Here is a 13,028-nt window from a genome sequence, read left to right on the forward strand (position 1 = left end):
TCACTTATATTTAAGAGCAAACCCCAGTTCTACATCTAAACAAGAATAGCTTCTTGCTATTCTCCTTTATATCAACAATATTTCAGGTCATCTTTGGCCTAGACAAATAAAGATCAAGATGTTAACTGTAAAGAGCAGAGATGGGTCTCAACGACTGTGTCTTTGCCTACTTGGAACTGTGTCTTAATTCTCTCCCTGGAAATCTCTTGCTTCTGCCCCGTGCTTTCTCACATCAAATCCTCTTTGAGTTTCATCAGTGTTTTAGTTTCTGATGTTTTATAAAGGAATACAACTTATTAATACTTTAGCTTCCGTGTATGAAACTTGATTTCATTCTTGGACAGCACAGTCAGAAAATCCCCAGTGACTTAAATAACATTATGGCCATTATTTAGTCATTTGCCAATTCTTGACTTGAAAATGGCTTATTGTTTGGATCCAAGCTTCTATGGCTACCTCTCTATTTCTCTACTAGTGGTGGTTATATTTGGAGTTACTGAAATTTCTTTTACACTCCCTAAATAACAAATCTTAAGTTGGAGAGCCAGGTAATACTAAGAAACCAATTCTACCCTTCACCAGCACCCTTTAAAAAGTAGAGGAGGACTGAGGTATTACGGGGAATAAATATAGTTCAGGAGTAACTATGACTTGAGCCAACACTGCTTTGGACGAGAAGCAGTGAAGAGGACTAACCTGTGATAGGCAAATTGGGGAGGAGGCTGTGTCATCAGATGGAGGATCAATCTGTGACATCAGATGGGCGGGGCACCTGTCACATCAGATGGGGAACCAACCTGTGACATCATCATATGGGAACTAACTGTGGTAGAGAAGAAAAGGTACAGCTGATCATGGATGTGCCAGTGAGAATACAGTAAGACCCAGACTACATTTGAGGGAGGTGTTTGGCTAGACTCATTAATATTCAACAATATATAATTGAGGTGCCCAGTGGAGTTATTCACCTGTTTACTGCTGTGTAAAGTACAATAAGCTCCCATGTGTATATCAATACAATTAGCTCAGATGCAACAAGAAAGCATAAGTTTTAATTTCTGAAACAATTTGAAAAATTTGGAAAAAACTACCCAAGTCTACCCAGAAACCTAAATCATGACCCTTTCTGCTCTTAAATATCAGAGTAAAACTCTTTAACTATAAATAGAATGCTTATACACATAAAAAAAAATCTATGGACCCTATAAAAATTAGCTTTGAATTTAGAAAAGTCAATATTCAAAGTCATATGCAGTTTTCTTTAATAATTTCATAATTAGAAAGTGTGGAGACTGAAAAAGGAAATGTGTCCAGTAGTATTCAAACATCATCATCTATATATAAATAAAACGTGTAAGACCATGTTCTCAACATTGAAAAGTGTAAAACATTGCTAGAAAAATGGTGAAGTAATTACTAGTTGGAAAAATCAGCTTTGCTTTTTTTGTTGTTTTAATTAAATTTAATTAATATTTTAGCTGGAAAGATGGCTCAATGATTAAAAATTCTTTCACCTCACAACCACCTGTCACCCCAGTTCTTGGAAACTTGACCCCCTCTTCTGGCCTTCACAGGCCCCTACAAGTAGTGGCATACACTCATGGGTAAGTACACACAGATAAAAATAAAAATGACTGGCAATCATGGCTGCTAAGTGAGAGAGAATCAGCTTTCTCCAGAGACAAGCCCTTTGATAGGTTATCCAGACCTAAGCAGTCAGCCACAAACATATGTATATACAGACAACAAGAACGGGAATTGGACTCAGGAGGTTTTACATGTCTAATTATGGAGGAGGACATGGATTCAAAAAGGGGTGTAGGAACACAAAAAGGGGTTGGAAGTGGGGAAAATGGATGGAAATGATGTAAACACGATGTACAAAATTCTGAAAAAAAGTAATAAACGATATTAAAATGAAATAAATAAAAACAAATCTTTAAAAAATAAAATCAATTAATTACACGTATAGGTTATCATACAAAATAATTGATCCCATCACAATATCTTCCTACATGTGTCTCTATAATTGTTTTATCATTCATTTTTCCACCCCATCTTCCTTCTGGCTGGTTTCCTTCCCTGTCTCAGTTATTCCAAAGCTATGCTTTCCTATGACATTTATTCCTTTTCCTTCCATTTGTCACTTACTCTTCCTCCTACCTCAAGATTAACACACACACACACACACACACACACACACACACACACACACACACACACCATTCATATGCACACTCACACACCACACACACACCTCTCTCTCACACATACACACACACACACACACACACACACACACACACACCATTCATATGCACACTCACACACCACACACACACCTCTCTCTCACACATACACACACACACACACACACACACACACACCACTCACATGCACACTCACACACCACACACACACCTCTCTCTCACACATACACACTCACACACACCACACACACACAAACCACACAGCACACACATACACACATACCCTAACACACACAGCACACACACACACTCACACCCTAACACACACACAGCACACACACATACACACTCACTACACAGCACACACACACACACCACTCACACGCACACACCTCTCTCTCACACATACATACACACACAAACCACACATACACACATACCACACACACAGCACACACACACTCACTACACACAAACACACCACACACACACACAGCACACACACACACCACTCACACACACCACTCACACGCACACACACCACTCACACACACACATACACACACACACACACACAAACCACACATACCACACACACACCCTAACACACACACACACACACACACACACACACACACACACACACACACACACACACACACACACCACGTTTTATATCTCGGTTATGGATTTGTGAGGAAACACAAAGCATTTGTCTCTTTCTGCTCTCGCTTTAATGACATGAACCGGGCTCTGATGGAAATTGAAAACTGAACTGACTCAGTAGTGCCATCTAGTGGAAATTTCTTGTGTAGCAACAACAGATTATTCCCCTCAGGCTTTTCTTAAAATAAAACATGGACATTAAATTGGAGGGAGTGTTCTGTCCAGAAAATGGTGTGTACTAGCTAATACCTGGAAATTAAAAGAAGCCGTTTAAAACTGGAATCGGATGTAGGAAGCAATTAAAGCCATAGTTTCTTCTCTCTCCTTTTGCCAAAACTTCCCAGCCTAGGAGGAAATCTAAGGCAGGAGTACCCTGTACATGGAATGGCTGATACAGGCTGAGGAGGGTTGTCTCTGTGTGCACAGATTCCTGGTAGGAAGTAGCAGCATGGACAGAAATATCATGAGACAGGAAAAAAAAAGTGACAAAGGAAATAACAAGGGGTTGAAACAAACCATTCAGTTTTTGATCAAACAGTTTGGGTGGTGGTGTAGATGTGACTGTAAAGAATTTTAAAATTACTGCTAAAACTGAACAAGAGAAAGAACAGCCTGATGGATATGAGAGGGACAGTCATGGATCCAGGGTAGGAGGGAGTCATACACTTAAGACAAAGATTTTTGGAGCACCAGGTAGACAGACACCTAAGACTTCTACTTGAGGGGGGAAGGGGTGTAAGCCTTTGTGGTGTAACTACAACTTACAGCTTTCTGTAAAGACACATTTATGTTTTCTGAAGTTTTATGCACTGTGGAAGAGCGAGACTTCTGCTAAATGCTGCAGTTTCCTCAGTGTTATCCGGACAGGTGAAAAAAGGAGGGTGTCTGTTGCTACTCTGTAAGTGGACTTCTTAAAGAAGTAGAGCCCTAATTTTAGTATTTCCAAATTGTACCATAAGGTGCTTGTTAGCAACGTGGCACTTCTGATGCAGAAGTGTAGAAAAAAGGCGTCTGCTGAGCCAAGAGAGAATCAACTGGTGGTTGCTGTCTGCCGGACAGCAGCTAATCCTGAGAAGTGAGCACATGTGAGATTTTGGGCTGTTGATAGTACCCAACTGCTCTTTGGATCTGAAATCTCCAGGAGCAACTGTTCATCTTTGTTGGTCTGCAATTTTGCTAGTTTCCACCCCTAGCTAATTTTTTCCTAGTTTTAGTCCAATGTTCCTCCAAAGGATCATGAATGGTTGAAGACACCAGAAGAAAGGTTCCCAAGGAGTCAGAGGTTCTACGAGGTGACACAGAGTGAGGACATCAGCTGCTGGGGACATATGATAGATATGTCATCAAGAAGAGAGTGAGGGCCTCAACTTCCTGATAGCAAGGAAGGGCAAAGATAGAGTTCATGGCACTTGATAAATGCCATTAACATAAGATAGTAGATGCTCTGTGCTGTTAGAAGACAACCATTCTATTGTTAGGATCTAACATTCTCTTACTTTCCCAAACGGTAAATTAAATGACAAAAGCTGGGTTAGAGAAGGCAAAATGAGTTCGGCATAACTCATGGTCAGGAAAACCAGAATGATTTTTGAGGACTGCTCCATCATCATTCTATTCATTTGCATCCCTTGGATACATAGTGTGGTTTTTCAACACTTCTTTTCCTCAATAAAAAAAAAATATTTCATTAGTATATTTTGAGACTCAAGAGATCAGTTCTCTGCATTGATGTTTTAAGTTATTACTAAAATGATCAGTAAAGGTGTAATAAAAAGACAAGCTTAGGGAACACATATGACTCTAAATACAGACAACGAGGCTACACATGTCAAATCTGCCATATATTATATCCACTTGTGAATGACTTCAATTTCAATGACAGAAATCAAAATTTGCAAAACAGGAAACTGCCCAACTAGATCTGTTCCCTGACACTGAATGCTTTCTTGTTATGTGCTATCCAAAAATAAGATATCCCTTTCCTACATTGTTGAAGAATGTGTACATTAGCAAAGGCATGGCAGAAACAGCCAGTGGCCAGTACAAATGTGTCTTCTCCACAGCCACATAGTCAGCCATTTCCTTTGACTTAGTTTGGAAACTTTTCATCCCACAAAGGGAAGAGGAAATAGCATGTGCTACCACCAACATTAGTCCATGGCAATCTGCCACACCTTCTCTTCAACAAACATTTGATTTTCGTGCAATCCGGGACTGTGAGGCAGGAGATATTATCAGAAACCTCATTCGAGAATAAAAGCTCTACACCATCTCTTCCCCAGGAGATGAATGATGGTTAGAAAGGCATTGAGATCAGGTGTTCACCTGACTGCCTTCTGTATGAGAAAGGAAATTTCCATCAAGCAATGGTTTGTGGGAACATTGCTAAAGTAGTTAGGCAGCATTTACGAATTTAAACTAAATCGTAGGTTAGATTAAATTGTGGAAGGATTCCTTCTACAACATCCTATAATAGAAGATATCAAGAAAATAAGTATAAACTTTGCTTTGGAGTCATGTCTCTTCAATGAAAAATGTTTTTCCTAAGCCTGTTCATTTCCCAGGAGAAATCTCTTACATAGAAAGTTATTTTGCAACAGGCCAGTGATATTTCTTTTTGACTTACTTCTACTAAAGATATTAGAGATTATGGTCTTGTAGTAAAATTTTCAATACAGGGAAATTTTCATTTTGCTTCTGTATAACATTTTTTCAAATTAAAAATCTGCTTAACCATGGTTTTTCAAATTATCAATCATTTGAGAGGTCTCTGAATTTCGTGTCCATATTTGAAGAAGTGCTTATGTCCTAAGGCCTAATAGAAGGAAGAGTGGCTTAAACGTGCCAACAGCTTGAGTGAAGAAAACTCTAAGTGACGGAAGTGTTGCTAAGAAGTGGAAAGTTTAGTTTCAGCTGAGTCCACACATTCATGGTCACAGTTTTGGGTTTCAAGCAGCATTGCCAAGATTAAAGTTTATAATTAAATCCCCATTTTACAAAGATGTCAGTTAGTTTATTCAGTGGTTTTATGATTTAATTACTGACTAAGACAACTTATTCCAGGCATGAGTAGTTTTAATAGTAAAGTATAGCTTTGATTATTAACGTGGTGTTCCAGAGGGACTGCTCTCTTCTGAAAGGGCAATTCACTGTGAGACTTCCCAAGGTTCAAACTTGTTCTCGCTTCATGCAGGGCATTTCATGACTCAGTCATGTAGTTTCCACACAGCTATCTTAGGACAGCTGCTGCCTTGCCTCTCCCTCTTCAGCACACATACATTCCCTCCCCCTATGAATGTAATTAGTTATGCATGTTTGATCCAAGGCTACTGAAAAGAGGATTTATACATATGAATCCATAGAAATATGCTGGCTCAAATGATCACAGTTTCTGCATCTGTTCAGAGTTCCATGAAAGAAGAAACCCAAACCAATAACAATGATCTATAGTACACCAGGCAAAGATAGGCAGACCCTGCAGCAGTAAAAACCTTAATACACAAAGCTGTGTCCTTGTGTTCCCATTTGATTGTCATGAGGAGGACAAGTGCAAATATGTGTCCCAGAGAGATGGTGACATTTGCTACTGTAATGGAAAGCAAAATAGAGGACAGTAATGGACTTGACTAACAATAACTTAGGAAATCAAAAGTGAGAGGGAATTATAGAATCATCCAATACATTTTATAATTAGTATTTCCGCAAGCTATGTAGTTATAGAACCACAAAATTCACTAATAGAACCTAAATAGAGCTTACACATACTTGATAAAACTCTAAAAATAGAATTCAGCTGAGTCTATAATTATAAGTTGAGTACCACTGGTATACATCTATACACACATACAGAGTAGTCATGAGTCACTTAATGATGGTGATGTGCTCTGAGAAATGAGTAGTTAGATGATTTTGTCATTGAGTAGACTTTCTAGAGCACACTTATATATCTAGATGGGAAAGTATGCTGCACGCTCAACCTATATTTACATCTTATGGGGCTGAAATTATATATAATCTGTTGTTGATGTAAACACTGTTATTTCTATACAGTTCATAGCTGTGTTTTTTTGATTTTGTCAAGTAAGGATGGAGAAAAAGTGAGAAAGAAAGAGAGGCAGAGAAAACAAATACATTACCTCCATGGATTAGACTAGATGAGGTGATTGGATGATATGAAACAGAGAAACAAGATTAATGAAACAAAACACAAAATGATGCAATAATACAATATGTGTTTAATATCACAACTAAACCACACAGTACTAAAGGAAAAGTTCTGTCATGTGATATGAAATCTGAACAGAGTAAATTCAGTCTCAGATCTGTAGTGGTTGGGTTGCACTAATGAACTCATTTCACTTTCCCATGCCTCAGTAAGAAAAATCTATAAAATGCCTTCCACTTCTAAAACCCTGGTTTTAATTTTAAATGTAAGCAAAATAGGAAGAAAATGCTTTTGCTCTCAGAGGGTGTTTGAAGAGAACAGGACTTGAAATGGGCTTTAACCAAAGAGTAGGTTCTAGAAAGAATGAATGGGAGGCTTCCAAACATGGGAGTGTGAACATAAGTTGAAACCTGGTGTGTTGAATGGAGTGGTATGTCCATCAAACCCTGAGATATGATGTGAATTAACAGAGGGTCCTCAGCAGAGGCAGGAGTTGTATCAGAGGAGATGTTTAGGGTGTCAGAGTGGGAACAATAATGAATGTGTTTATGAACTGACGGGAGCAATAGAGTGAGGGGAGAGTAGAAAGGATTGAGTGTTGAGGAAGTAGTTATACAAATAAACAGAATCAAATAATTTAAGGAATAAAATGATGCCTTTATTTATCAGGTCTACGAGTGTAAAGACTGCTTAGTCAAACAGTATGTTCTGAATGAGAATATAACCATGTCAAATGGGTATACAGATATACCAATTTTAGGATACGGATAGTCAAGGGAAAAATAGTAAAGGAAACATGGCTATTTTTATTCGTTCATTTCATGAGTAAGGAATAGACCTTCATTGGGCCTGATAATGGCACACCTATGAGCCCATTACTTAGGAGAATGAGGCTGGAAGATCACCTTGAGTCTAGGACAGTATAGGACAAAATAAGTCAAGAACAGTAGACAGTTATATTCGGTTATGCCTGTCATTTGTGTCTATAGACACAAAGCAACCATGGTTTTCAATATCATCACAGAACTGTAAAAATGACCACTTGAGTTTTCTAAATACTTTCAATGAGTAACAAGAAAATGGTGATATAGAGTGTTTAGCACAGACACGATGAAAGTGTTGGCACACATGATACAATATTCTAGCTGTATTATCATAGGTAAGACAGCTTTTACACTGTAACTGGTAATCTGTGGATAGGTTTAAACGTGAAAGGAGTGCATTGAGTGTTTCATGGAAAGGGGGAGAGGATTCTTGCCATTTTGCTGTAGATATTCATCAAATTTGTCCCATTCAGAGGAAGTTCATTGAAAAACGCCATGTTCAGGTACAGTGTGTAAAAGCAAAAAGAAATATGTAAGAGATGAGAAAGTCTGACTAAGACAAGCTAAGAGGATGTTTAATACTTCCTCTACGTGAACAATTGCTGAAGCTGAATTTGTTTGGGAGCGGTTGTTCTCTCTAGACAGGAAGCCACAGAGCACTTAGGTATATTTACTGTATGCGTTGCTTCTGAGCAAAAGACATATAAGCTTGGGGAAGTTAAAGAAGGAGTTTTCATAATCACAGTGAGAAATTGCAGAGTTATTCACTTATCTGATGCACAGACACGTCATTGTAAAATGATGGAATAATAGCACTCAGAGATTTGGATGGGAAATATTATATCTGAAGTCTGTCTAATGAAGAGTGTCAAACTACAGCACTAGAAATGAATATTGAATGTATTGTATATTCAAAATGCTTCCCTCTGAGAAACTATGATAAATAGTTTGTGTTTGTCTTACATATTCATCATTCTTAAAAAAAAAAAAAAACACACAACCTTATCCTTGCACTAAAGAAAGGAGTTTAATTACACTCACAGCAAAATAGTGTAGTCACAAATCAGTCTGTCATTGCCCAGAAAGAGTCATTTTATGTTTAGATCAACAGCACTGTGGATATATTTTATTCACTTACTAACCAACTTCTTTCAGCTTTATTGAGGTATAACCATCAATACATTGTACATATTCAAAACACAGAATTATGAGTGGGATCTGTGTTTTACTCATGAAACTACCACCACAAAGAACATAATAACATGAGAGGGAACACTGGGCACAATAGAGACTATCATCGCTTGCACTGTGTAATTACTGGCATAAAAACATTAATTAATAAGCGTTGACTCACTTAGTCATCCTAAGAAATGAATGAAGTAGGCATTACATTTATCTTCCTTTAAGAAAATAATGGTATAAGTCAGTTAAGGAAACTGCTCAAGGTCATTCAAGTAGTTAATGTCAATCTGAGTTTGAACCTAGGCATTCTAGAATATAAATTGTTCATGTAAACATATTGTTCTCTCTATATAATGATAGAAGCAGCAGATAGAGATACAATTTCTTTTACAAAAACAAAATCACATTTAAAGATTACATGTTTAAATTAAAAGTAGTAAATTTTATTTTACTTGGATTTAATAAAATACATAAACAGAGGTGAAAATGAAGGAATTATTGAACTTTAAATAAATCCTTCTTCATCGCTACAGATATTATTTCAACAAGATCCCTATAAGTTTAAAAAATAAATTTCTATAAGCAGTAATGTGATAAAAGGAAATTATGACCCTAATTTGGTTAGTTTAGTGCCCCTTAAGGTTTAGAGGTAAAATATTATTCAAATCAAATGCAGAAGCCTCATATGACAATTCCTAGGCAAACTGCCACTTTCAAGCAGCTCTTTTTTTCTCTGTAGGTCTATGAGAGTGAGGATATGTATAGCTGGGAATTGAGACTTGTAAGTTGGTTGAAACGACTGGGATTTTTTTTAATCCAAGGGAATATTGAGATCTGGCTGTGTCGTGCTCTCCAAATTACTATGTATTGTGAAGAACAATGCTCTGCAGACTGTGCCTTGTTCTAAGAGACTCTGTTTTTTTTTTTTTTTTTTTTTTTTTTTTTGGTTTTTCGAGACAGGGTTTCTCTGTGCAGTTTTGCGCCTTTCCTGGGACTCACTTGGTAGCCCAGGCTGGCCTCGAACTCACAGAGATCCGCCTGGCTCTGCCTCCCGAGTGCTGGGATTAAAGGCGTGCGCCACCACCGCCCGGCGAGACTCTGTTTTATAAACAGCTTTTGACTCCATTTTGAAGACAGAGGATGACTATGCACCAGGGTAGACGCTAAGCAGTACCATCTATTCAGCAATTTCCATCAGCACAGATTGGCAAAGACTTAGTGAAAAAGGTGCATACCTATAAATTTATTGGGATGAATTTGGACTGTAGGGGCACATGAGCATATTAAAGCCATATTAGGTAGACCAAGAACTTATTGGAAGCACAGGACCAAAGAAAGCATGCAACTCCCTCAAGTGAAGCACAAAGAAGTGGACACGGAACATTGATGGTGGCCCCTAACACTCTGTTGAGAACCTTGTACCTGCTCAGTCCACAAGGTTCAATGCCTCAGCAGTTCCAAACTGATGATGAAGACCTTCAGAGTTCCTAGAGAGTCACAAATTCCAATATCCATAAATGATGGCAGCAAAAATAGCAGCAGCAAGGAGTTAGATGCACTTCTCATCAGAGAAAAGGCAGACAGGAAAATATGGTTTTTTCCTCAGTTCTCTCTATAACTGGCGTACCAACTGAAGGTGCTTCCCACTCTAGGAGAACGTCATCCTCCCAGTTCATCCTTCTAGGAAAATACCTTACACATCCATCTTGAGGATCGTCAGAGTCCATTCCAGACCCAATTAAGCTGACAACCAAGAAAAACCACCCAAATTGTTTTGTTTACAAAATTCAGTGTCTTAATAATACATGTGTGATTTCAAAAGCAAAAGTCAAAACTCTCAAGATTGTATCACATTCTTTTTTAATTAAATTTATTTATTTACTATACATCTCGACCACATTTTCCCATCCATCCCCTCCCATCCCCTCCTGTAACCCCCTCTGTCCCCTCAATCCACCTCTCCTCTGTTTCTGTTCAGAAAAGGGCAGACCTCCCATGGATATCAACAAAATATGGCTTATCAAGTTGCAGTAAGACTAAGCACACACACACACACACACACACACACACACCCCGCCCCCTTGTATTAAGACTGGGAAAAGCAATCTAGTATGAGGAATAGGTTCCCAAAAGTCAGCCAAAGCATCAGGGACAGCCCTTGTTCCCACTGTTAGGAGTCCCACAGTAGACCAAATTACACAACTGTCACATATATGGAGAGGGCCTAGGTCAGTCCCATGCAGGCTCCCTGGTTGTTGGTTCAGTCTCTGTGAGCCCCTATGAGCCCGGGTTAGTTGATTCTGTGGGTTTTCTTGTGATGTCCTTGACCCCTCTTGGCGCCTACAATCCTTCCTCCCTCTCTATAGCAGGGTTCCCTAGCAAGCTCCACTTAATATTTGGCTGTGGATCTCCTCACCTGTTCCTGTTAGTTGCTGAATCTAGTATCACATTCCTACAGTTTTAAACATCTTTAGTAAAATTTCATAAATTGATTGTTTCAATCATCTCAATCCCTCCTTTGTATCAGTCTATCTAACTTTTCTGTATCTGCTTTTGAATAGCATTGTGATATAATTATTAATGTAGCCTGATATTATCATTTGACATTATTTATTGTAATTTATACTTTGTTAACAAATACTATACAGTTGGAATGAATGGGGTCTCAGTTATAATCTACAATTTATTGAATGTATGAACATGAATAAATTCTATAATGAATAAATTTAAGCACTTATTTTCTATAAAGTATGAGCATTATGAAGCAGCTGTTAAACAGAGATATATTCAGCAACATTGTCACTATGACAAATGCTAAATACATACAGGTTTTTATTGTTATTTTTTGGACAATAAAAATGATATTTATTTAGTTGAAAGTTCTTACTGTTCCAAAGTATTAGCCACAAAGATGATTGCATCCATACTATGTATGATTGACTTAGAAATATTTGGGCAATTCTATAGTACTTTTTAAACTTGATTCATTATATATATTGTGAAAGAAACTTTCCAAACAGAACATAAATAGCCTGTTTTTAGCACCATATGTCTACTTACTAGAAACAGGAGACTAGAGAAATCAAACAAGTGTCAGCTCTGACAACCTTCTCTTTAGTCTCACAGCAGAGATGATTTTTAATGATGGTAGAAGTCCAATTCCATTCCCTTTGACAGAGAATGGTGAAAAGTGATTGTTTCTCCAATTGGTATTTTTACAACACAGAGTTAGTAAAAAGCAATTGCTCCAAGGACTGTGATGAGTGAGTAACACACTACCAAGGAATGTTCTGCTAAAGACAGACTAAGTAGTGATCTCTTCTGAGAGAAGATTCCACAGAAAGCACACCAGGTTTCTCTATAGTAATGGAGTTCATGTACAAAGCCCTACTTCTCATTGACATATTAAGAAGAGATGTAGAAAATATTTGAATATTAGCAGAAACCATAGACACAAAATATTGGGATATGTGTCAAAGAGAAGGGCTCGTATGAGTTTGACACAGCTAATGGGAGACTTTGATTATTCTCCATCCTCAAGAGTCTGCAGTTGTAATTGAAAAAACATAAATAAGTTAAAGGGCAGTTTTCTGTGCATTTAGCCAGAGTAAACTGTGGCAAAATAAACCCTTAATTTGGCAAGAAAGAAGGAACTCTGGTCACTGGGTTTGGGGATTACATTTTTGTCGAAAGAACTCAATGTTGTCTCAGAGGAAGAAACTAATTCACTGTGTTCAAAGTAATTTTCAGATGATTATGTTCTTTTAAATCTTTTTTCTATGGGTTGTTTCCTGAGCCATTGAACACTTAAAGCTTAATTCCAACTCAAGTACACTGTGAAAGTTCTAAATGTATCCCTCAGAGTGAGAAAGGAGTCTAATCCTCCCTTATTTAGAAAGGAGAGCTGTTCTGGAAGTCAGGCTCTGTACTTGAATTGAGACATCCTAGAAATAAGCTTCCTGGTCATTGCCAGATTGATTC

The sequence above is a fragment of the Peromyscus californicus genome, unplaced genomic scaffold, assembly GCF_007827085.1.
Source record: "Peromyscus californicus insignis strain IS unplaced genomic scaffold, ASM782708v3 Scaffold_24__1_contigs__length_46423439, whole genome shotgun sequence".
NCBI classification, from domain to species: Eukaryota; Metazoa; Chordata; class Mammalia; order Rodentia; family Cricetidae; genus Peromyscus; species Peromyscus californicus.